The sequence below is a fragment of the Dermacentor variabilis genome, chromosome 2 (genome assembly GCF_050947875.1).
Source record: "Dermacentor variabilis isolate Ectoservices chromosome 2, ASM5094787v1, whole genome shotgun sequence".
Lineage (NCBI taxonomy): Eukaryota > Metazoa > Arthropoda > Arachnida > Ixodida > Ixodidae > Dermacentor > Dermacentor variabilis.
In genome coordinates this window covers 141133174-141159856 of record NC_134569.1, presented here as the reverse complement: position 1 = coordinate 141159856, position 26683 = coordinate 141133174, and the positions used below count along the sequence as shown (strand labels likewise).

At 46.5% G+C, this 26683-nt stretch overlaps 1 protein-coding gene across 1 annotated transcript in view; it reads right to left on the bottom strand.

Annotated features, from left to right (window-relative positions):
• The window catches only part of LOC142572784 (calcitonin gene-related peptide type 1 receptor-like), a 195486-nt gene that overhangs the window by 78821 nt on the left and 89982 nt on the right, over positions 1 to 26683 (bottom strand). Inside the window, exon 2 of the mRNA XM_075682138.1 lies at positions 8236 to 8439. The gene's annotated coding sequence lies outside the window, so the exon portion shown is untranslated. The remainder of the gene's footprint in view (positions 1 to 8235; positions 8440 to 26683) is intronic.

Below are 26683 nucleotides of genomic sequence, written 5' to 3'. Positions count from 1 at the left end.
TTTTTGGACGGTGACATAAACCGAAGACCAGATAAGAGACAAGTGCTGTTCTTTGGTCTACGTATTGGTCCTGAGGTCGCGCTGCCATGTCTTGAATCAAGTAGCACCAACTAGCCCTATCCTTCCACGTTACTAAGAAGTGTCCGGCCATTCTCTCTAACCAATGCGCGCTCGGGAAAGAAATGAAATAATCTTAGCAACGGACACCTTGAAGCCGTCCTAAATAATAGAAGTCGTCGCCGTCGCGCCAGGTCGAAAGCCTTCTGACGTTCTCCATTGTCGCGATTCTCAATAATAAATTACGAATGCGAAGCAGTGTCGCCTTCATCCGTGACGCTGCTTTGTCCTTCGGATGTACGGAAAGCGCCACGTTAAGGTGTGCGTCGCCACTGTCTGCCCTTCCCCCCTCCTCCCCACCCCCCTTCCCCACGCGCGCAATGCGCGCCGCGAACTGGCTCACGGCGACACGTGCGGACAAGTGGGCCCAGAATAATTTGCACGCGCGTATGCCCACGCCGGGGCTACCATATATAAGGAATTCATCGGCCCACATTATCACGGGAACGAGTGGGGGTCGGGGGTAGGGAGGGGGGGGGGGCAAGAAAAAGATAAACGAACCGTGCTACGTCCGTATGCGCTGTAATGGCTTCGAGAGGCGCGTCAGAATGAATGTTTCACTGTCCGCGGGGCCTACCAGTGCCGAGTGTGCACGCTAGTGGTAAAGCCCGCGTGTGATGAACAGCGTCTTCAAGTTGTCAGCGCGTCCCCCTGCGCCAACTCCCACCCCATCGCGGTCTACCAGAATACACTAAGGCTCCAAATTTCCCAATGTCCGCTGGCTGGCACTTGCCCGACAGTTAGCGAAGCATCTGTCGTCTGCTCTGAAATCATAAATGTTTTATCATGCCTTCGGCCATCTCTATATGACTCTCGAGGCTCCACATACGCATGCTGTCACATGGGTTCGCTTTCCTGTGATGCCAAGTGCGGCGGACTGGAGGGGTTTTCTTGAGACACACGATCACCAGTTTCTTACTAATACACGTACCACATGCGTAATGACTTCGTGCATTCAAGAGGTGGTCATTTTGTGCACGTGCATTTGATGCTTACGACAGTGACACGCCATTTTGGCTCCCCAGCTGACGTCGTTCTTATCAGCGCAACATCAGAGATTCTACCGATGGCCGCATACTGATGGGAGCAGTGGCCAAAAACGCTTGGTTAGTATTATTAAGGCGAAAGTTTTAGATCTCCATGTTTCAAGGTCGCGTTGTGAGGTACAGAAAATATAACGTTGCCCAAGGAAGGCCAGAAGCAAGCCAAAGCATGTCCAGCCCTGTTTAAGATATGATAAATGATTAGCAAAGTTAATAATGATTGATTAGTGATTGGATTTAGGTAGATAAAGGCGTTTTAAAGATGACTAAGCTGCATCTGGGTGGATTAACGTCAATTCAGGTGGATAAAGGTGTATTAAGGAGCGTTAAGGTGGATCAGGGTGGATTAAGAAATATTCAGGCAGATAAGGTGAATCAAGGAGGATTAAGGTAACTAGGATGGCTTAAGGGGGATTAAGGTTGATTAAGGTGAATTACAGTAGGCTTTCTGTCGTGAAGTTGAAGTTTCACACGGCTTTCGCCTTGGCGTCTCTTAGGCGATAGCTAAAGACACCTGGGATTTTCTCTGAGGAAGTTGAAGACCACCAATGTAATCGAAATTAACGCACCAGTGACCCTGTGCATCATCCTTCATTATTTGCGTGCAGCTTCGTTACTTTAAATCAAAGGAAGTATTGAGTTTGATGAGCTCGAGTGAAGTAGAGTAAAATTCAGTGCAACTTGCACTCTGTCAGCCGTTTACAGTTCCCTGGCCTCATAACTGCCAGACCTAACTGTTACAACGTTTCCAGCAACTAAAGTACGAAGTGTGACATTTGTCAGCGCCATCTTTGGTTATGAACATGGAACCGCCATTGCCAGTACGGTGGAAATTTGAATTTTTTTAAGGATTGCGCTAGTACTCGCCATATACGAAAGTCTCGCTCGGACCCGGCCATGGTGGCTCGGCGGATATGGTGCTATGCTGCTATGCAAGAAGTGGCGGGTTCGATTAACGAACTCTGCAGCAGCATGAAGCAAGCGTCCTTTTCATGCCGTAATCTAGTACGTTTCATCATCACCCGACGGGGTAGCTTAACCATGTCTCGTCACTCATTAGCGTCTACTAATAGTAGCAGCGTCAACTTTCTTGTATTTATGGAAACGGTTGTGAACTCCCCGAATGACGGGCTTCCTGTCTTGCGTCAGGTTCAATCGTTTGGATTTTCTGTTAATTTAATTTTATCTAGTGTTCCCTATAAGGGCTAGGAGGGCATTTACATAAGCTAGCTAATCTAATTAACGTAATCAGTTGTCTAATTACTACCTGGAGTAAATGAAGAAAGTATGCACCTGCGATGAAATCAACCCCAACGAAATTTCCCAAGAATTGTCAATATTTTACGCATTTTTTTTAATTGTCACGCATTTCCTTAAGCAGAATATATTAGATGTGCAAATACAAACTAACAGATATGAGTCAGGATTCTGGCTGAGATGCATGTTTCTCAGAATGCTAATGTCCTGAAGAGATGATTGCACCTACTTGTGCTGGCATGTGCTTTCGCATTTATTTTTTCTGTCGTGAATAATTGATACGAATTTGCGGAGTGGCGATAATTAAATGGGGAGAAAATTGCGCTAGAGCATTCTAGGTGCTCAATGGAAAAAAAATTAATATTAAAGTGGGGGTTATTACGTGCCCACTGTAAGCTGCAACAAACTAGTGCTTCTAAAGAGCACTTAGCTTTGTAATAAGGGCACCGGTTCTGCACAAACAGTAACGGCAAGGCACCTTTATACACATACACCGGCATCACCTATACAGTAACTCAAAGGATAAATAACTCCAATCTGGCCGGACGTGTTCAGACACGGTGTCAACCCTGATGTCGGAAGAAGCAGACAATTGTCGCTACAGCAGTTTTCGGAGGCGCGGTGATTACTCGAGTTAAACATACTTTAACTTTTGACAGCAGGTGTGCCGTGCGTTAGCGTTATGCGTGTAAATGCGGTAGATGATGTGAAACAGACATTCGCTGGTCAACTCGAACTGGCACCAGCTGCTGGCAAAACATATTAATTTTTGACACGAGTCAGCTCCATTCACGTAGCACTCAACGCGCACAATCGCTCATAACGAAACTTACACGGCTCGTCGAAGCCACAGGATGGTTAAGTCCAACAGAAAGCGGATGCCACACAACCTAGCTTTGGTGTGTCTGAGATTTATTGCCCGATTATGCACCGTACTTGGTGCTTATATCATCGTTGTGCTGTTTTACGCCGTACGACCGGTTTAGGTGAAACGGTCAAGGCGACCACAGATATATCAATTCGTCATGAAGCCACCATAACCATGGCACTCGAGTAAGGCTTGTTTGTCTGACTTCATAACTCATGATAGCGCCGTGCTGGAATAGTTCAAACTTGCTGCCTTCCTCGTTTACGCGCCACTACCATGGATCTAGCAGGATGTAGACGTGCTTGTCGCTGTACCCGCGCTCGGCTTCGACCAGCCTCGTGTAATAATAAATGGGACTAACTTCGCATGCTGCAGAAGTGCTCTCCCAATGGGCTCGCTCTACCGCCTTGGTCGTGCCTCCAAAAGCGCACCAAGCCCTCGCGAACGCAGACAAGAACGCCTCCCTTCGCCAAACAGAATTCACTGTAAGCCACCAATGCTGCTCCTTTGCACAGGCTGCGACAGAGCACAATGAACGCTAGAGAAATAGATGCCCTTACGCACTCGTCCTTCAGATATACCGTTTGAATGAACGATACCATCCCTCTACCTTTCTCCCTCCTACCCTCTCTCTCTCTTAATACAATCTCCCCCACCGTTCTCGCGCTGAGCAGTGCTCCCGCATGGGTTGCAGAAGATAGTGCTAGCCTTTCCCCCTTCCCCACAAGAACCACTTCTCTCTCTCTCTCACCAAGTATACCATTACCTTGCGCAGAAATGTGACAGGCTTTTAGCACATGCTGTATGAACTTAGGCGGTCTTGCTCAAAGACAAGTAGGCGTCGTAAGCTAAAGCAACGTTGCAGAATATAGCGAGTACCTAGTGAGAATACTCACGTGTGTAGGAGGCGATAAAGTTCAACATTTAAAGGGTTCATGCCACGTTGTACAAAAATGATTACTTTCACTCACTGAGGTCATTGTAACCATGCAACCGCAGGTAAAGAAATTAAAGTTAGATCAAGCGAAGATTGTTGCACAATGCCTGTGAAGACGATGTCGTGGTAATCGTGGGGAGCACTTGTTGTAACTCTCGGTTTTGTTTTTTGATTGATTTATTTTTTTAAACAAGAGAGAATCATGTATGACATCAGTCAGTCACTGGAGAAATTGTAAGGGCATTCGCATTAAATTTATAAGGCATCCAAGGAGTAATTCTAGATTGGCGATGCGGAAAGCTGCGAGAAACAAAATGGATTGAATGTTCGCCCGCATAATTCCTTTCGAGCCCGGAGTTCCTCACCAGAGTCACGCATAAGGTCACTCCGTGGTTGTCACCTGTAGGTGACATTTAGTTTGTGTACGGTTCTTATCGCAAGCTAATAAGAAGCCCGTCTCTGTAATTCATCACATTGCTTATAGAACCGCACAGCTTCGTACTTTAATTTCACATACAGCAATGTCAGCAATAATTTCAATGTCTTGGGTACGGCAGAAGCGTGAAGAGAGCAAACTGTTTAAGCAACCTCCACATGGCATTCCGCCGATACCGACGCCATGCTGAGAGCACAAATGCGCCGAAACACCTAACGTTCAGGGATGCGACAATGTAAACGTGCAAATTGGCGACCATACGATATCCCACACCGATATAGATCGGCTAGAAACTCATCTTCGACGGAATGCTTAATGCAGCATTCCATTGCGAAGAATTCTTGGCGGCACGTTGTAAAGTGCGACGCTGCATCGGGAATCCCTGAATTTGAAGAGTCCCTTCGAGAAGGCACTATTTCCATGGCCTGCAGGAAGCAGTGGAGCCTAATGTATTTTCCTGGAATTATTTTCACACTTTCTTTGTCCCACGATATGCTTTTTTGGTGCAAAATTTGGTGTAGGCGGCGGAGTGGTGTGAAGCGGAATAACGGCAGCCCCTGGCTGTACGCTGTAAGCTGTATTCTGTACGGAGTCGCACGGAGCACAAATTTATTCCATCATTCGATCTCTCCTTGGTACGGATGAGAGCCTAAACCGAGCGGCGCAGAGTGAATTAATTAGATGTGGCCGTACGCAAAAGCCATATAGATACACTGAATTTTTTTATTTTGGTTTAGAAGGTTGTTAAAGTTTCTTTCCCCAAAAGTTATAATCCATGCTGCTCCGTGCAGTGAACAATACAAAAAGCAACCCCCACGTCCCACCATTCCCCCCCCCCCTTACACACACACACAAAGAGAACATAGGGGTGGTTCTTAGCTCACTTTAGTTTACCAAACCACGAAAATACATTTGGCGACAAGGATAAATCTGACTCCGGAGTGAAGCATTGAGAACAGTAGTAGTCTCGAGATTACAGTTTGAAATCGAACCGGCGCCTGCTTACTGCACTTCCCTGCGCCTTAATAAAGGCCCGCAGCAAGAACGTTTCCTCGTATGATATGCATAATCCCACCTTCGCCCCAGACAAGAATACAAAAGACGACGAAAAATAAAATACAAATTGTCGCGCCGCAATATATTAAGCATAAAAAAGCATGCAAGCTAGCGAGATAATATGCCGATATTTTTCTCTTTTTTTTTTTCTTCCCAGAACGGCAAAACTCTCTCTGCGCGAGTTTTCGATTACAATGTGCTGCCGGGGTCGATATCGCATTGTGCTCTGAACCGCGGTCCGAAATCTCGGCCACCCCCGGGTGGACCTAACAGGGAGAGCGAGAGAGCGGCGCTTTCATGGGCCAAATAACTGTAAAGGATAGCGCAGAGTCAGGGGACGGGACCGACCGGATCAACGGCCCGATGGCCTCACTGTTCTTGTCGTTCGGAAAACTCAATTTCCTACGGTGCCCTTACGCTGGCGCAAGGAGCGGCACAGAATGGACGCTGCGGGGAAGAATGCTGGCTTATCGGCGGCGAAGGAAGGCGCGCGATTCTCTTCCCGCCGTAGTGACGACGGACATAAGGAGGGGGTGAGGGGGGTCAGGGAAGTGAGGGAGACTGAGCGGGACTTGCCTCTGAGAATGGAACTGCTAAGGCCTCCGGCAAAAGTCGTGCCGCATAGTTTGCGCAGGTTTATTTGAATTTCGTAGGGCGCTTCGTTGCGTTGCTCCCGCTGCTCGGTCTACGGCTGCGCCTATTGCCCGTCTCTTCGCTGACTGTCCAGCTTTCGTTTCGGCTTACACTTGCAATCCAGTCGCTCTTTTATTTTCTCTTCTCTATCATGTAGATAGATAATACAAGCTGTGCGTTAGATAACGAAGCAATCCAACTTCCTCGTATAGAGAAGCGTTCTAGTGTCGCGTTATGTGCAGCGATGTGCGAGGGTGTGCTTGCTCTCAGAGTCTAAATCCAGAAGGCGGATTTGGGTAGAAGCCTAGGTGACGAGCTTCAGAGATAAGCTGCATAGAATGGACAGTTGAGTACATTAATGAATGCGATGAACTGCAGCAAGCGCGTTGGATTTTGACTTCGGGCTGCTGGCGCTACAGGCACATTTGCATTTTGACCTCTTTAGAATTGCATGAAGTTTCCAGTTCAGTCTGCGATTGCTCGACCTTGTGTCCTGTTTGTTAATGTTCTTTTTTTTTGGCAAAGAAAAATCCAGAGGCAGAGAACCACATCAAAAGGGAAAGGCAGGGAGGTTAGCCAGAAGGGAAAGTCTGGTTTGCTACCCTACACTGTGGAGAGAGGGGAGGGCGAGGCGAAGAGATAGGAGAGTGTCTAGAAAACCTCAGTGCCCTTCTACTCTGTGAAGAAGCATGACTGGCGAAGCTGCGTATGTGGGCCACTTAATGGCGAACTGCACCTCCGCCGCAGGTAGGACCGGTATTAAACTACCTGGGAGATCGGCCCACGTGTGGGGAGCCCTTAACGCCTGCTTCACTTCCGCCGGGGGTCGGCCCGGCATTGCACTATCTTCGGGATTTTGTGTCTACACACGGACATGATCTTAGGGGAACTAGCCATGAACAGATTCGCTCTAAAGAGCAGCAAGAGTCTTTGTGCACAGAGTGAGAGAAAAAAAAAACTTTACTCGTGGTGCCGTCAGTACACACGAGAATCACTGATATTAGTTCAAGCAATTCACGAAACTCGCCGTGGTGACGTAGTGGCGTTGGCGTTGCACTGCTAAGCCCGAAGGCACGGGATGAAATAGCGGCTGCGGGGGCCCAATTTCTATGGAAATGAAAACGAAACAGAAAAATACCGTGAGTGCACGGTAGAGAACCCCAAGCGGCGGAAATCAATCCGGAGTCCCCTACTACGGCATGCATCATAATCATATCGCGGTTTTGACACGTAGAACTCCAGAATTTATTTTTTAGCGTTACTATATAATCTGGCAGTTTTGCTAAATGATCTTACCTTTGATGCCTGCTTTCGCTACCATTTGGCTCCCCACATTCTAAATTCAATCTTCAAACACATTTCTTAACGCACTCTGAAATCTGCTGCAACTGCTTCCTTTCTCATTGGCTTTAATGGGATGCGATGTGGAAGAATCAATCACGCATATCCCGGTCACGTTCACTTTTTTTGTTAGCGTCTTTTCCTTGCAATAGCGTTGCACAAAGGCAGCATAGCGGGCTCTTCAGGAGCCAAACTTCCCATTCTCTATCAGTTATTAAACATACTAATTAAGGACGCTTCTAGAATTATAAAATATTTAACTAGATGCCTAAGACGCTTATCAAATATCGGCATATTGCATAGGTTTTCTTAAGGCTGTTGTATAAATATCAATATAAGTTACCAGTGCTTGACGCACTACGTCACTTGGGCTTCCTGCCAAACCACCGTTTTGTGCAATAATAGATGCAGTGTAGCCACGATTCGCCATATGCTGGCGTTATCTTCTGAAAGTAAAATGAGCACGCGTGAATTCCCACAATAAAAAAGTATAAGACCTCATGACCGAAAGAGAATATGCGTATAGCAAACGAACGACGTGACTTACCGTCGAAATGGTCTTGAGTATGGAAAGTACGCTCTCGAAAAGAAGGCAGACAGCCGCGGTCACTGGAGGTCAGTCACGTGATGGGTCGCGACGTGACGCACTGAAGGCAAGCTCGGGGAGGGCCTGGCATTGGGGCGGGCATGGCTGCTGAGGTCGCTAGTCCAGGAGAGGAGCTCGCCGACGCCCATGGCCGACGAATACTTCCTGCGTGGAACAAGCAGACATTTATGAGAAGCGCCCATTTGTAATAAGTAACAACAACAACAACAACAACAAAACAACAGCAGCAGCAGCAACAACAACAGCATCATCATCATCATCATCATCATCATCACAAGTGCGCTACCTTCAATCATCGATATCATCATTGTCAGCAGCATGAGCTTGCCTATACAAGTTAATTGACTTCAGAACAAGGGCAGTTCTGAAGGAAGATTTGCAAGGTGCGTCGGCATGAAGGCAATCACAATGGGTGTGAGGAGTCTGTCTTCGGCCATCCGACTTCGCAAGCACAATTTGCCCGCGTTTTTTTTTTTTTTTAACGATCTACTCTGGAGTAAGAAATGTATTGAGAATGCCGCCTCTGATTATTAGCGATGTTTCTTGTCGTCATAAGTTTTATAATATCCACTTCCGCTGCAGTGGTCGCATTTACTTACAGCCGCTCACCATTGACCCCTGCATGCTCGTAGCAGGTTTCCTAGACCTGTGTTCCTTTCCTGTGGGGCTATAAAATTGGCTAACCTGAAAGGGATACAAATTCAAGGTAATGTCGTCGGGCCTACGTCAACTATCATTGAATTACAGAGTAACTTCAGATATTTCAGTCTGTTGACTTGTATGGCATGCTGGCTACAATTTTTTTAATCACGAAGAGATAACATCAAAGCGCACTCTTCGCAGCAAAGCCCAAGACGTCGTCCGATATACTTATATAGATTATACTACATACTGGGAGGCAGCTGCATTCATTCATTATTATGTCTATCTTTACACAAAGTTCTTATAAATGATAGGATATTCTTTGTGAAGCAGAATAATTAATGCTTACACTGCTAACGCAAAACATGACGTTTATTTCTTGAGAAACCACAACCATCATTTCTACAAAGGACTTATTCAGAAAAGGTCTCACGCACGGCATACATACCCCATTATATCAATTCAGAGAAAGAAGCTGTGACTAAAATTGAAAGCTTCTAATGGTGACACAGCAGCCACCTCAATCGTAATTCTTCCGTAAGGAACTCTTGGCAAGCGGTGATCTAGATGGCGCAGTCTTTACGCATAGACAGCAGAACACTCGGGAATTTGTTACGCTTCCCGACCAATAGTTTCGTAACCTCAGCCCGGAAGTAATTATTTGCAGCAGCTTTTTGTTCAAAGCAGATTGCCAAGACACGCTATCGGCGATTTGGCTGGCTGTTACAAGGAACGTACGCGCTGGACTCACGCCAACGCGACTAGCCAAAACATAGTGAATACAACCCTCATTGCTCGACCTTGTGCGTCTCAAGGAATCGTGTTGAAATGCTGCGCCGTATCATGCAGCGACTGTATTCTCGTATATCCATGACTATCGAGATACGTGCACAGCCATTGTTCTGCGTATCGGATGGATCTGGGATGTACAGGGTCATCATTTCTAAGTATCGCGGGATTTTCAAAAATTCTCAGTTGTAGATAACATAATTCTAATTCTTGAGTAGGATTGTTCAGAGAGGCGAACATTATTTGCACGAAAAATTATGTGCCCCTGTCATCTGTACGTTGTACAGATACAAGTAAATAAAGTTCATGTAATCAACAAACAATACTAATAACCTTCTTAACTATAGATTTAGGGATATTGAAACTTACAATTCTTATCCGGTAAGTTCTTCAGGCTTACCCACTTGGAATGAAATTCAAAAATGGCACCAGTTTGCAGCTATGCGCCATCAAACTCGCCGAAAAGATGCACTGTTGGCCCACTCACTTTTTTTTTTACCTAAACGCTCTGTTATGACATAGAAGCACAAAAGTAACTCATAATATCTCGAAACTGATGGCAGCCTGCTAATTCATTCCAAGTGGATGTGTTTTGCAAGTTCACCTGCTACAATTCGTAAATTGCAAAATGTGCGTTAAAGTAAATAATTAAGAGGTTAAGTAGTCATTTTCTAAAATTTATTCAATGTTTGTTTCGATTTCTCGGGCTGGTGATGTCCGCCTCTTCGAATAATCCAGCTCAGTGACAAGAATAATCATATCTGCCACAGGCAATTTTTAAAAATTCCGTAAAACATTAATATGGTAACCCTGTGTATATGAGATGGAATATATAGCTTCTGAAAGGCGATTCGGTCGAAAAATCGCAGAGGCTTTCTTATACAGCTAATGCTCATAAGTCGAAGATACCAGGATTTTTTTCTGCAGACATATAAAATGTGACATATCTCACATCCGTTAGAAAACCTATTCAGAATGTTAAGAAAGTACGCTTACCCTCTTTAATGCCTGAAGACCAATGCGTCTGTAGGGAGTCGCTGTATTCAAACTTGCCTTAGTTAAGGTCCACTAACGCTAGCTATTGATGCAGATTTGGGTGTACTCAATATTCTTCCGGAAACATAACGCGGGGAAATGGAATAACGAGTATTCACAAAACACGAGATACTACCATCTTTATTTAGTAGTGGCAATACGTTTCGACGCCCTTCAAACTGTGCAACTGACAACGATGCACCGGGCGTAAAAAAAAAAGAAGAAAAAAAGCTCAGCTATAATAACAGTGTTGCTGCTGCCCTATTTCCATTGCATACTCATAACAAGCGAATGGTTGATTAGCACGAGAACGAGGCACCAGTTATGTGTTGGTGGTTGTTGTTGAAACCCGCAGCAGCCAATACCCATGTATTGGCGCCTGCGTCTCCAGTGTGCCTTCGGTCGTTCTAGCGTTTCCCTCCGCTCGCCCACGTTTACTCAAAGCTGTACCAACAAGCCCACATCGCCACCCTCGTCGACTTCATGAAGTTCAAAATGCGCCGGAGCAAGACGGGAGCAATACAGCATTGCACTTACATCCGCTCACAAGAGTTGTTGCGCAATGCTATACACGCTCTACGGGCTTCGGTTGCGAACAAACTTCGGCCCAGTGCACCAGCAACTGCACCATTGCGGAAGCCTTCACCGAACCACGAAAGAGAACACGCCCGACACTTTTTCCGGGTGCAGCGGCGCGCGCGTTCTGGACGGATCAGTCGCGCCTGTGTCAACTGTGGAACGAGCAAGGGCATGCATACATGCAGCGGCGTTCGGACTGGAAGGCACCGCGCTTACTCATACGAGTAAGAACGCAGACAAAAGGTCACGACGCGCTTACACGTCGGAGGATGCACGTCAGAGAAACTATGCGCCGACTCTAGAGAAAACAGTCCTCTTTTGTCTCGACATCAGCGCCGTCAGAAAAGTGAATAGAAATGCCGAGAAAAAGGTCGATAGTGGGCCGACATGCCCACGGGAAACGGACTTCTTACGCAGGCATAAGAAGAAAAAAAAAAAGCCGGATGGGGCAACGTTTAGGGCATACTTTCTTGTTTTCGTCCAAAAAAAACCCTTTCAGTGATTCTCTCGGTTGAGCATAGGCGGTGGCCAGAACGGACCTGTCATATTTCCCACTCTGAACAAAGAGAAAGGCGGCCAAAAAGCCCAGTGGAACGTAAAGAAATAACACGGGAAAAGAAAGAGAAGAGAAAGATACACTCGGCGGTCGCCGTATAAGACCGGCGCGAGCCTCTCTGTTTTCTTCCCACGCCGATCTGCAAGTCAATGCCACCCAGTGACGCACAGCCCCGTCCATTCAGCCATGATAGGCGCTTGGGAAATGCCGGAAGGACGAGCGATCCGCCGCAGCGGAGCCCGGTCTGCTCGGAGAGAAAAACCGATTACATCTGTTTGTCCGTGTGGTCACGCCGGTCAAACATTTGCGAAAACGATCTTTTCTTTCTTTTTTTGCCTTTGAGGAGTGTCTAGAGTTAAGGCCGAATGCTTTGGCATTAGTTTTGAGCTCAACTAAAGCTAAGTGCTGCGCGAACGGCGTCGTTCGTCGTAGCCCACAGAAATCTCGGGAGATCGTTCTTCTTGTATCCCAAGCGTCGCTGGAGATTAACGTATCCTTTCGCCTGGCGGCGATTATAGGCTGCAAATATAACCTCAACGTGCGCGCTTGCAACATTTGTTACCCGTTGTATCTTCCGGTAGCGCCCACACTCCTGCTGATGTTCCGTAAACCATCACTGGAGCGTACATGTTTTACGTGCTTCAGGGCACATAAGGAGAAATGCGCTCTTGTAGATTTGTAGCGGCCAACCGTCCCACCCTGTCTGGCGGACAAGGCCTATAGCTGTGGCTAAGGACACATCGCTGCTGTCATGGGCAAAATAAGGCACCGTAGTGACGTACAGCCGCAGCTTCCATTGTACTAATGGTCTGCAGTGCTTTCGTCATCGTCTCGAGGTGGTGGAAGTGAGTCTATGTTGAGCTGTTTCGTATCGATTACCTTAACATGAACGATACCATCGCCGAAATACGTATCGTGATAGTTCGAGCTGACAGCGGTTAGATGGATCCATCCTCACTTTTTTTACGAAAGGAATTGCGAGCCGCCGCCTGCCGGCCTCGAGGCAGGAGAAATGAGCGCGCAATAATAATCTTCAGCTGCACCACCCGTTCCAAGTTTTAGCGCTTTCCACAGATTGGACAGGCTGAATTTGTTTTTATGATTACATTCTTGTAGGGCATACAAATGGAGTACGACATACAGAAAGAGGTCCTTATTTTAGTGAAACACACGTAATGAGATCTCTTGCAGTAGTAGACGTAACAGAAGAATAGAGCGGGAGCAATTACGAAACACATGAAATGTGCATCTTGGCATTCCGGTAGTTCAGTGTAACATTCCAAAATTAGAATAACTTAAAAATCAAAATTAGTGGTTAAAGAAAGTGTCTGTACAATTCGTGAAATAAAAGCGATGGCATACGCGTGCGTACATTTCGCAGACTCAACGGTACCCGCTGAGTCAGCCTGCAGTGTTTCCCCTCGCTGGTTCATTCTAAGCTCGCAAACCTGTGCTGTCGAGTGTTTTGACGGATCCGACAGGCCAATGTCATCCCGGAAAGACTATACAGGCCACTTTCAGCCGTCCAAGGTAATCGCTCTGAGAGAGTTTGAGAAGTCTCGGCAGAGCCTTCCTGTATATTCGTTAACGGCTGTGTGCGCTTCATAGCGGTGACATCCAAAGCAAGAGCATTTGAACAGCATTTTGGAAAAAAAATTATAATAAAGGGAACATGGACAAGGGCATGAACTTTCGCATTTCAGGTTTAGTGGTCTCTTACTCTCGACGCAGACTTAAGCATCTCCACCCTCACTGATTTGTGCAACAGTGGCATGATCACCATGCAGAAGCAGTTTTTGCAAGCTTCAAAACGCGAAGCGGCCACCCACATTTCGAAACCGTATCGAACTCGACGACATGCGCCAGAGTCTGGAGCTGCTCCTCGTGCGCCACGTCCGCCGCTGTCTGGGCCGCGATGGCACCCGTCACGAATTCACTACCGGAGAGCGCCACGTGCACAAATACGATTCTACAGTCGTCAGGTAATCAAATTTTCGACTTCTTCTTCTCGTCCAATTAGGCAACGTTGGCTGTTCAGATTCGCTATTTCTCCTCTTGGCGTTTCATTTCGACCTGACACATTACGCACAATATGTGCTTGAAATTACTAAGCACAATTGTGCACACAATGTTACGTTTTCATTCAGGAGACACGGCATCTTTGTTGTTATGTTAGCCGGAGTCTTTCCGTGTACAATGCTTCCATAGAAAGCATCTTTGTGCGTGCGTGCGTGTGCGCGTGTGTGTGTGCGTGTGTGTGTGTTTTAAACGAAGTAGTCAGCCAATATTACGTTTGCTATAGCTGCCAACGAGGCGCCATACGAACTCCTCTTGTCCTTCGCTTTTTCTTTCTTTTCTTTTACTTTTTCTCTTCCTTCGCTTACGTGTTCCGCGCTCACTTAGCTTTGCGCTCACGTGGCGGTGCCTTCTGCGTGTTCATAACGTGAGCTCCTGCGGCCGCAAAGCGAACATCGCCGTGCAGCCACTCTCACCCCACGTCTCCCTCTTCGTCCGTGATACCGCGATACCAATTCCCCTCCGCCATGCGGTACGCGGCACACATCGGCGGGGCTTCCTGGAGCGTCACGTTGGCGAGATTGCGCCATTTTTTTTTTTATGTGGCTACATTCTCGTTTACGCGCACCGCTGGCTTTCCCTTCGTTCTTTAACCTTTGCCCGAAGTGACGACGCAGAGCGCCGCATTTGCGGCCGCCCTGGCGCAGCCCGTCCAGCGGGTGCGCTGAACGTGTCGCAATCTCCCGGCTGCCAACACTGCGCCCTCTGCCGTCGCCGACCGGTAGTCGGGGACGCTGCGGAAGTGCAGTCAATTACTGCGCGAGTTCTCCTCGCCCTCCCTTCATTGGTGGTCCTCTTTTATTTTTTTTCTTTGTCCTGGCAGACCAAAACTTGCGTTCACTCTGGCGTAGCGATAAGGCAGACGCGACTAACACGACGAAGCAACAACTTCGTTGAGCCTCTGCACCAACATTTGTTTTCTGAGTTCTAAACCTTTCGGAGTGGGGTAGGTGGCAGATTGGGGGGGGGGGGGGGGGGTGTAGGGGGCGAGGTAGACACGAGGAACCGGCGCGAACGTTCTCCTAGGCGTAGTGTGACATGAATGCACGGAGAGAGTAACGCCAGCGATAACGCTGATTTCCTGCCTCGCAAATCTACACAATGCGAGAGCGGCGATTTCGCAGCATTACGCCGTTTTAGTGGCACAATTTTACACACTCGTTGCTAGTGACGTGACGTATGGAGCTGGAGAAGCTGGTGCTACCGCTTTTCTTAATGGAGCTACATGAAAGAGCACTCCACTTCTTTCCAGAGACCGAATCAGGAGACGTCTGTAAAAGCAACTTAGTTCAAAGGTGGATAGCCGTACTCGTCTTGCAGTTCTCCTACACTCGACCTCCGCGCAAGCATCGATTGCGCATGTGTGCCATTGTAACAGGATTGATGTATCCTGGAAGCAACCATGTAAGCGCACTTCGTATGTTTGTCTGATCACTCTGCTTGTCACATTTTTCACCAAATACTTAAAGTAGTATGCCAGGCACGCTTCTCAAGCTTTCATTGAAGGCTGCATCTACCCTCCTCTCTCTCCTGTGGGGCTGTATAGCAGTTACGATACATTGACTAGAAAAACACTATGTAACAAGCTGTGGAACGAAAATTGATGGGCATGTTATTAGGAGACTGCAGGGCGGTAGTGGTGATAACAAGGGAAAGGCGCGTAGCTTGTATTCAAGGTGGGATTAAGAGGAATATGTGGTCATGGAATGCTGCTGCACACGACGACTACGTGTCCAATGCGGACAATTCTGTGTCGTATATATATATATATATATATATATATATATATATATATATATATATATATATATATATATATATATATATATATATATATATATATATATATATATATATATATATATATATATATATTCACTACGATTCATACGTGACCACCTTCCGAATTGTGTAACCAACGTCATGATGTAGCGTCAATATTAATACACTTAAAAATATATGCAAGTTTCTTGATAAAATACCGCAGCAGCAACAAATCCACCGGTTGTCTGGTGTGCGCCATGGGTTTTGCAAGCAGGGATACCGTGTCACTAACCGGGCGGGAAACGGTGCTCTCCGCGTTGGTGCATGAAACGCGAGACGGGTAGGCGTTGCGGGAATCGTGCCGACCTGCGCATAGCTTGGTGGCGCAGCTACAGGAGCGTTGGGAAAGGCAGGGGTAAAGCACTCAGTGACTTTTTCCTGGATGACGTGCGGCAGCATGGGAATCAACGAAGAGGAGGGCGTCTCTTGTGTCAGAAGAACCAATGAAAGCTGGCGGGCCACCTCTTCGCGAACAAAGTGTTTAATCTGCGCCATCAGCGAAGAGTTACCGGCGGCAACCGTCAAGCCAAAGAGAGAGCCCACGAGAGTATTGCGCGTGGCGAGCAGCTGCTTACGCTGCTCAGCATAGCTCTGGCAGAGGGTCCCTACTTCAGACAAAGTGATGGCGTTTTTTGCCTACAGCATTTGAAAGGCATCGTCGTCAACCCTCTTTGGAGTTGACGACGACGTCAATCGGGCCCCTCGGTTAACCCCCTTTCTTTTCGTTCATTACAAGTATTATAGGAGTTCTCTACCAGAAAAAGAAAAGCTTCCTCGTGGTGGTCTCAAAAACGTGAAAGGGCATGTCGTCTTAGGAAAGCTGCGTGGAAAAGCCTTCCTCATAACCAGAGCTCACTAAATTGGATGAACTATAAATTTTATGAAGCCTCCTTTAAACGGACAACTGCGAAAGCGAAGGATGATTATAACGCTAATGCAAACACTTGCTTATCTGGCCCCCAAAGCAGGAAAGCCCTGTGCAGATTCATGGAGCACAAGAAACCTTCTGTCAGCCATATTTTGAACTCCGTTGTACTTACCCCAGTGGAAGCTAAGACTAATGTTGATTGCATAACACGTGGCCTTGCATTGCGATTCCAGGCACTGTGCTCAATGGCGCTCAGAATGCCGTCACAGTGCAGTGACTTTGAAGAGGTCAACTCGTCGGAACTTTCATCTGTCGTAGCTTGTGTGAGATCGGCAGCTCCGGGTTATGATGGTATCTGTTAGCATAATCAAATTTTCGGCACATATCTTTACGGGATAGTTGCTAAATATTGTGAGCATTTCCCTTAAGAAAACATGGCTACCTGATGAGTGGAAGATATCTAAATTACCTTGCTTATAAAGAACGCCGTAAAAGGGCTTGATTTGAGCAACATTCGACCGATTGTTGTAACTTCTAATATGGTAAAATTAATTGAAAGAGTTGTTTATAATCGTCTATTAGAGCACACTTGTAAAATTAATGCAGTAAGCACCGCTCAGATTGGATTTCCCTGTGGTTGTTCGATTTGGTCTGTGCATTTCTATTTAGAAAGCAAGATACGGTTAGCTAAAAGAAACTTGGAAGTTTGGGCCCTCGTAACAAATGCTTATGCCAGAGTAGAGTACAGCATTCTACTGAATAAACTTGCTGCCTTAAACCCTCCATCCTATATCATCGCTTGGATCAGGGATTTCTTTCATGGAAGAACATTTTTCTGCACAGACGGAAAGCATCATTGAGTGTTTCTCCCACATCAGAGGTGAACCTCAGGTTTCAATGCTTTCACCACTATCGTTTAATGTGCTACTACATGATATTCCATTTATGCTGGATGTCACGCTGTCTGTGTATGCGGATGAGATTGCGTTCTTTGCTTGCGGTAAAGATACTCACATACTTTACCAAAAGTTGCAAGCGTATTTATATCTTCCTGTGGTATTGCTGGATAACATGAGCATGGTCCTTAACACTAACATAAGTGCATTTCTTGGATTCCCTACGCATCAATCGGTTTCCTTGTCCCTTGTGTATAAGGATCAACTGATTCCGCAGGTAGACACTATAAGGTACCTGGGAGTTATTTACGATCCTGACCTAGATTGGCGTCTTCATATGAAAGACGTTCTGAGAAAAATGTGAAATCGCTCGCTCTTGGCCGGTTGACGACAAAATGCAACAGGAAGTTTCGTATGCGTAGTGATACTCTACATTTATCGTGCTTATGTAAGGCCCATTCTTGAATTTGATTGTGTGCTAATATCTGGCTCTCTAAATCAACTTTATTTATGGTAGAGAGACGGGTCCTACGTCAGTGTCTTGGCGTTCCTAAGTATGTTGCGAACATTGTGCTGTATGTACGAGCAAACATGACAGATTTCGCGTCAAAATTTCAGCTGCTAATAGTGAAAATTTTCTTAGAGCATACGAACATGTTCCCGGTACAAGTTGCCTGGTGTTTGTTGCACAACCAGCGCTACTTCTTAATTCTATGTGTGCCAGGATAAAAGCTCCCCCAAGTCGTGTTTGCGCAAAGTCTTTTAGCGAATATAAACGCTCACCTACGATAAGTGCTATGTGTCACTTAAATAAAAACAAAGCACAGTCATCATTTACTATATATATATATATATATATATATATATATATATATATATATATATATATATATAGTAAATGATGACTGTGCTGTCGCGTCAATCAGGCATTTTAGAACCTGCGACACGCGCTTATCAGAAATATCAGGCGATTTGACAATCTTTTATGTGTACCGCTGCTGACAAATTTCGACGTTTCATTAGTGACTCTCTGCGGAGAACATATAATAGAAATAAGAATAGGGAAATTATCACTGGAAGAACCACTATCTGGGGATGTCCATGATGTCACGCTAACTCCAGCAGCTGCCAGAGTTAGGTCAATCACGAACCTTCAATTTCGGAACATAAATGTTAAAGCCCGTCTATTGCAGCAGCGAACATTTTTTGATAATAACCATGACCACAGCATTTCACGACTCGTATCTGAGCTGTAACACCAAGTGATATGATGTGAATTAAAGTCCCCTGCAGTGCCAACCCCGTGTGATTTGCTTAATAAACCATCAAAGTAGTCTGCTCGGACACCCCTAGGAAAGTAGGGAGAGAGAGAAAGGGAAACGAAAGACAGGGAGGTTAAGCGGAGATTATCTCCGGTTGGCTACGCTTTAATGGGGGAGGGGAAAGGGGATGCGATAGCTGAGAAAGTAAATGCTTGCTATAGCATTGGGAGCACATCTGCGAAGAACTCAATCAATAGCCAACACTTCATATTCCGGATTTATGAATAATTGACAGATAACAGCCCGGTGAAAAATTTTGGGGGCCGCCACCACGGCCATAAATTCTGTCAACTCTGAAGACGCGAAAATTATAAAACGAAAATGATTTGACAGGTGTCAGCCAAGAGTCTTGTGAAAGAGCAAACAGATGTGTGCTGACAATGGCATGGAAGTGCATGCTGTTATTCGGTATGAATGGCCACGTGGGACTAATGTGTCCATCACCCGTGGGCACCTACAGATCCTATATGGTGAACATGTAATCTCTCAGGCCTTGCATCGCAGGGCACCGAGTTTTTAGCAGAGTGGTTTCTTCAAACTGATTGCACGCTACGACAAATGTGCGAATGTCGGTGGCGACTATGTGGAAAAATAGTGCAAGGTGCACAGATCATGTCGCCATGTGTATATTTTTTTTCGTTTTTTGCACTAACGTTTCCACATGAAAATATATGACGAAACATACGTTCGAAACGTCCCTCGTCTACGAGGACGGCCTCCACGCTTTCATACACGTCTAATGCTGCAGAGCAACCTGCATCAATGGAAAAATCTGGGCTTCTATGCCTCCACTTCGTATTGCTACATGTCCCCGTACAATAAGCTGCGTTGAACAAGCGCACCAAAACGCCGTTGCAGAATTTTGTTCCCCTTAAAGTTCTGTCATATCTCAACAAACACAGCAGCAATGTCTTGGAAAGGGAACCATACGGATCAGCCTTGCTTCTTCCATTTCGGGAGAGCGACACGCACCTCCGCTCTCCCTCTCCCGGCCACCCACGTGTGCGGTCCGAGATGTGCTCAGACTGTGCGACGGGCGAAAGTCGCTCGTTGTATCCTTGTCCACGACGCCCCTTATCGCGTCGGTCGATCTACGAGGCCCCCAACCAGAGACAGGTTCTCGCGCGCTCTCTTCGACCCACGTCGCGAAGCACGCGTAAGGCATACACCGCGCGAGCGTGCGTAAGCATTATCGTCGTCCTGGCTTTGGTCGCCCGCCAGAGCCACGTACCGCCCCCCCCCCCCCCCCCGAAGTTGCGCGTTGCTCGGGGGATACCGTTTCGCCTTGCGCCGCGAAACTCGTCCGCCGGCGCCTGCAAAGGACGGCTCGAAAGACGCGATGTGGCTGTCTTTATAGTTTCGGTCTGCTCTTCACTTTCCAAAGCGAAGATTCTAGGGCGAGCCCTCCCAGGACGTCGCTTAATGAAGGGACTCGAGAGAATCACGGTCCCTACCCAAGTCTGATGAAATGTGCGACGTTTCCGAACCGCGTACGGGTTTCTTGATGACTGAGTTGGACAGGAAATTGTGTGCCCTGATTACGTTGTGACGTTTGACAGCGCTGCCTTACTGTGCCGACAGTTGTGTTGCAGGAAAGCTTACCCACAGGAGAGCACTTGTAAAATAAATCGTTTTTTTGTTTTTTTTCGTAGCCCTTTTCTGTACTACCTTTAAGGATGGGCTGGTCGCCGGCTCTATTTTGCACGGCGTTACGCACTGATACAAGAACCAATAACTGAGTGTTCTCGCTGTGACAAACGTACGCCTTCAATCGCGCAACCCCTTAACTAAAGCTAACTTCTATATATGTCTCATTTGCCCGGCGATTTGACGCGTCTACTACGTCGGCTTAAGGTGAACCCGTCCTGCAGACGCTGTAATAATAGTCTGCATGGGCTGATCCCCCGGAGATGGCGTGGAGAAGGAGGGGGCCGATCCTGGAGACCACGTAAACTGCGCGAGCGTGGATTAGCATGATGGCGGTTATGGCGTTGCCGCGGAAGCACATTATGGCTACGCTGCATAACGCGCTTTGCAGAATATGGATATTTTTTATAGCGTTCACGTTGCTACTTCCCGAAAGGTTCGCTTCCGGTATATTCCGAAAATTAGCTTGGATTTGCAAATGTTTTAAAATGCGGATTTAGGAGACGTTGACTCTTTCTAGCGGATATACTGTTTTTCGCTTAAAACGAATACGTACAATAAATGAAAAAACAAAGTGAGACCGAGCAGAAAAATTCACTAGGATGCTGTTCTTTTCTTTCTTAGGTAAGATTTAGGAACAGCTGACCCTTCTTGTAAGAAAAAACTTCCTATATTTACCAGCTAGTAAATAAAGTCACAAAAATGAAACCGTCCAAAGTAAATACAGGTGACATTAATGCACTTAAGACTGCTCACAAGAGACAGAGTGATAAGGGAAAGGCAAGCAAGTTAACCAGGCTGAACACGACTGGCTGCTCTCCAGTGGTGAAAACAGAATGAAAGATGAGGAGAAGGAGAAAACAAATGGTCACAGTACACACGAACATGCACGCACAAGCGTCTATCGTTGAGCCTGTCGCAGGCGGTCATATTATTTGGTGCACCTCAATTAGAAGCGCAGCAGCGCCTTCGTGGCCTATCATATTGCACCCGCACGGGGTCAGTATCTTTTGTTACGTAAAGGGATCATCATCTAGTTTCCTTAAATAATTTCGAAGGGCATGCTTCTGATTTTCATATGAAGGGCAGCCACGCAATAGGCACTTGAGAGTTTCTTCTGAGCCACCTCTGTCGCACATGGTAGTGTCCCTCGTTCACCTTGAGAATGAATAGGCGTTTGTAAAAGCAACAGTTTCCCCCAGCCGACGGAGCAAAGTATCTTCATGTCGAGTAAGACCCGGTGAAAACAGTTTTAATTTCAAATATTAGATTATTTCATGGAGAAGTTATGCAGTTAGCGGGTAAGAGAGTTAAGGTGCCGCACTGCGTCCATTTGGGATCGTGGAATCGTGGTCATTTTGGCTTGTCTATTCGCCGCACGGGCAGTGTTGTCAACTCTCTCATCGCCAAAGACTTCGCACTGCCTCGGAAAGAACTGAAATGTTATGTTGCGTCCTCTTTACACTGCATGATAGCAACATACTCTTAACTCTGGCACCAGCAGTTGTTTATGTGGGCAGTGCTGCAAAGTTGACGAAAAAGACTTGTAGAGCCGCCCTAGAACCGCGCACGACATCGCGGCGACGTTTCGTTGTGCGCAGACGACTTTCCCGCTGAGTTTCCAAGCTTCCTGCCCAGCCGCTATCTTTTTCGAACAGCAACCTGGGTTGCGTCATTTTTGACTTCGATGCTGTCTTCGCGAAGCTGGCTTCTTTCACGTCTTCTCCAGAAGCGGCACGATACTTAAGGGTGCCCCTGTCCTCTTAGCCGTCATACCTTGCCGTCTACGACGAGTGTTAATGGAACATAGCCTAAGGCTCATTTTCCTGTTGAGACGCTGAAGTGTCGTCTATCAGTTATACAGACGTTAACGTTGCCCCTTTTTGCATCAATTGCTGCACGAATCTACAGGCGAATCACTGCCGAGGCCGAGTTAAAGATGACATCTGCGTAAACTGATAAACTGACTGAGATAAGGATTCCCACAACTCAAGCCGAGCGAGGTTGGACACAATTGCGCTCAGAATGCCTCCTTGTGGGACTCCACGGCTCTTGCGGTGGTTAATGACTTGTTCGTCTTCAGAGAATGCAAGGAAGCTTATTCGGGCCAGGTATTGCTCCGACTACGCCAAAAAAATGTGCGGCCCCCAATGTCACCAGCCACCAACGCGTCAAGAATGGCTTCGTGAGAAACACGATCGTAAGTGACGACAGAGCCCACATAAAACGCTTTTGTAGCCTACGGTCACCTCGCATAATTGCGCTAACGCAATTCACACTGGAGCGTAAAGCCATCTCAAATAGGTACACTGCAAACGGAAAACACGAAATCGGGTCCAAGAAAGGCGTATGAATTCCAGCACACAGCGCATACAGCATAAAAGCAAATAAAGCACAGACAACTTGTATCGGCTGAAACAAACGGCAATCAAGTCAGTGCTCCATAGATCTAGCTAATAAAGATCAGGAATCAACAGTGCAAAAGATGGGACGAAGATTGGGGGAATGAGCAGCGTTGGCTCTATGGACGTGGTTTTCTACTGCTGAACAAGAGGCCAAGGCTTAGGTAGGTTCCCGGCTACGGCGGCCGGGATTTGGGTAGAGATCAAAGAACCCTTGTTAAGCGAAAGAACATAGAAGCGAACGTCTCGATCAAGCTCCCGGGCATGCTTCAGAACACAGACCAGACGCAACAGCCGTACCTTGCTCTGAAGTGACGCTATACAAAATCACACATGCTTTCTTTCCCCCTTAAGGATCTTGAAGCATAAGTCAGCTGCCATCAGTGGTTCCTTCTTTCGGCTGTCAGAGTTCGTTTCACCTTGGAATACTGAACGCGTGCTCGTGCGTAAGTTTCGCAACAGAATTCTATCTGACGTGGGAGCATGGCACTAAATTTTTTTTAACTGAATTTCATAACTATTCCTTTCAGTTTGTGTTTGCCTTGCCATTCGTCAATGTTAACACGAAGATTCGGGCTCCCGCCACTATAGGGGTATGTCATTCGGCAGGACAGAGGATAAGACACGAAGAGAACCGGTGGCAAGCAGTTCTTACACAAAGTGCGACCGCTGACCTTCTATGAAGCTGCTCGTTAGCAGCCCTGTTAGAGCAGGCGGAAGCGGAGTAAATCTGCTTATAACGTTACCTCAGCCGGAGAAAGCATTGACGTAGTTGGCTGAGAGAGTTTTTTTCTTTTTTTTTGTAGGTATAGCGAGGTTTGTTTGAAGAAATTGACTTTCAAGCGCACAAATTATGCGGCCTCTGTTTTTGTTAACGCTAAAATCCGGGATCTTGTGCCGCTACAAATTTTTTGGTATGGCGTTTTATACAATTTGATACGCACGTGATGATCGCCCCGGCGTTACGGCGCGCACACGAATTCGAGTTCCCGAATTTGGCGACACTGCCATGTCGCGCGACTGGTCCCGCAGAAGTTTAACCGCTTATAAACACTCATTGTTGTGTACAATAAAAAAGTTATAGTAATGCATCCCAGTTGAAAACAGCTACAATATTTCAGCTGTTCCTCTTTCTTTTTAGAAAAGACGTGATACTTCTGCAGTCAGTTTTAGTCTGTGCAGGAAGCACAAGGTTGCTCTTTAGACAACGAAACCAAAAAAAAAAAAAAGCACCTCGTTTTTCTTGCGTAGTCCCTGTGCCTGCCTCCGAGGATTGAAAAAAAGAGCACGCATCAATTTTGCATGCGACTTGCGAAGTGGACCTTTTACTTGCAGCCTGCTCACCCATGCAGCGAATGTTTAATTCAGCTTTTCTTTTTTTCAGCGGCGTCGACTTATCATGACTTCTGTAAGCGCTCGTATCTCTAGCAGATAATCTTCGCACCGCGCTGCGACACTAATGTGCCAGAAATAGCAGGTCTCGTGACATTGTGCAACACGGGCCGATGCACACATCTCCGTCACCGTCTTTGCCGTAATCGCGTAAAACGATGCCGCCGACCGAATGTGCGATTCGGGAGATTTAAAAGCGTCAGGCAGTTCACGGTTCATTGAGTTTCCCGCTAAGAAAGGTTCTGAATACGTTCGGAATGCACCGACCAGTTTTCCAGTCTTTAGAGGACGAAGCGGGGAAAAAAAAAAAGATACGAAAACAAAAAGATACCAAGCGCCTGTGGCGGCCGCCGCAAGTTACGGAGTCATTCCGTATTGCGCACTCCAAGTGACAAGAAATATGGGACGAGCCAACGTTTGCCAGATATTTGGCCGTGTTTCCTTGCGGTTACGTAGGATGCCTCAGGTGATGACTACCACCTGATAACGGCAAGAAACTGACCGGGAAGCGACGTCATTACCAATGCGGCAGCCCACGAGCAACAGTTTCTTTCGTACTTTTATTTCGCTTTCTTTCTGCTCCGATACCGTCCCTGCGCTCGACAGCCAAGAAGGCACCGATAGAGGCACTCAGACTGCGAGATCGAACCACCTGATTGGTTTATACATGTAGAAGGCTGCAGCCTGCGACATTCCTATGACCGCTGCCACCGAGGTGACACCACATAAAAGTGCAGCTTGCGTAACTTCAAGGTCGGATGGCAGAAAGAAAGGAGAGAGAAGTGCCAGTCTTGAAGCGACCACCTGAGGGATTGGCTACACGACCAATATACGGGACCACGTAAAGCATGGTTAAATGTGCTGGAACATTAGCGAAGCTAGAGATATGCGTAGCGCTCCACTGAGACGGCGAAAAATAAACGTAAAGGTTAGAATTTCATTATTTTTAATGAAAGGCGGAAAAGTCTATGCAACATTTGCACTTTGTCTCTTTCAGCCAAATATTGATACAATAGAAGTTAGAGCTGTAGGAAGCAAGGTATCTAATATTGAGAGCACTTTTAGTAGAACAACTTGTGCATAATTTGGGTTTGCACACAAATAACGTGCATGAAATATACACAGAACTCGAAGTATAAATATTGAGTGCTCCCTGTTTGCTTAAAACAAAGCGAAAGAAAACACAAGACGGATGCTGCTCATTTATTTTTCCCCCTGACTTGCTCATATATGTGGCTATTAAAGTTCCTGCGGTGCATGAGGCTTCATGACAGCGTTTAAGAACGGCGCCCCCTCTACCTCTGGTTAACCTCCCTGCATGCCGGTCTTTGTATCCCTTCTCTCTCTCTCTGGCAGGATTTTACAACCAAGTCTTTCGCCAATTTCCTTGCAACTAAACGCGACGTAAAGCCATATATATCGATTGAATATATGAAGAGCTAAAGTGTGCCCTTTCCAATGGTTAGTATACATTTTCATCTGCATGTTGAGAAGTACCCATAGAAACGTGTCTAATTTAGATTCGGCCTAAGGACTCGTCCGTGTTGACATACGCGATGTACTTGCACAAGCAGCGAGTCTACGGGCACGTTATACCTCTAATCAAATTGCGTATTAGTCAGGCAATCTGAATCACCCCTTGAAGGCGTAGATATTGGTCTTGTCGTACACGATTAGTGGTCTGTGCCTTTTATCGCGCATCATCACATTTTAGCGAGCCTTTGAGACCGAGCTGTCTAATTAAGTCTAAAGCCTGCCTCTACAGTTTCTCCTCAGCCGCAAATAATTATACTCGAAATAGTTCATTGCACAGACTAAAGTACAGCCGAAAGAAAAAAAGCAGTAACAGCCACATTTTTTTTCAGGCCATCAGAAACACGTTCAGAAGTGCTGAGAAAATATGTGCACGACCATTTGCCTTCTTGTGGTTTATGACTAGTTACGTCGAAGCACCGACTTGTTTGCAAGGTCGCTGCATGATGAAAGCAAATAGGATATACAGCGCAGCATCTTTGTAGGGAATGATGGGACCTATATACTGCTCATTTTCTTTAGGCGCACGCAATTCGTATAGCTGCTTTCTTAAAACACCTCAATGTGTGGAACCTGACACAGCTTCAGTATTGCGCATGTAGAGTAGGGTATACATCTGAGCGAATTCCATAAGGGAACTCGATCACTGAATAATGAGCGCTGATGCCAGCAATAAACAAACTTGTGAGCTCTATATTGAAAGTTCTTGCACAAGAAAAATTGCAACACTGCGGCTTCAGCATAACACAACGCCGCTCTAGGCTGTGCGTTACCATTACGCAATTAATTCTGGTTATGTAAATGAAGCTGGCGCCCAGCTCCAGCCA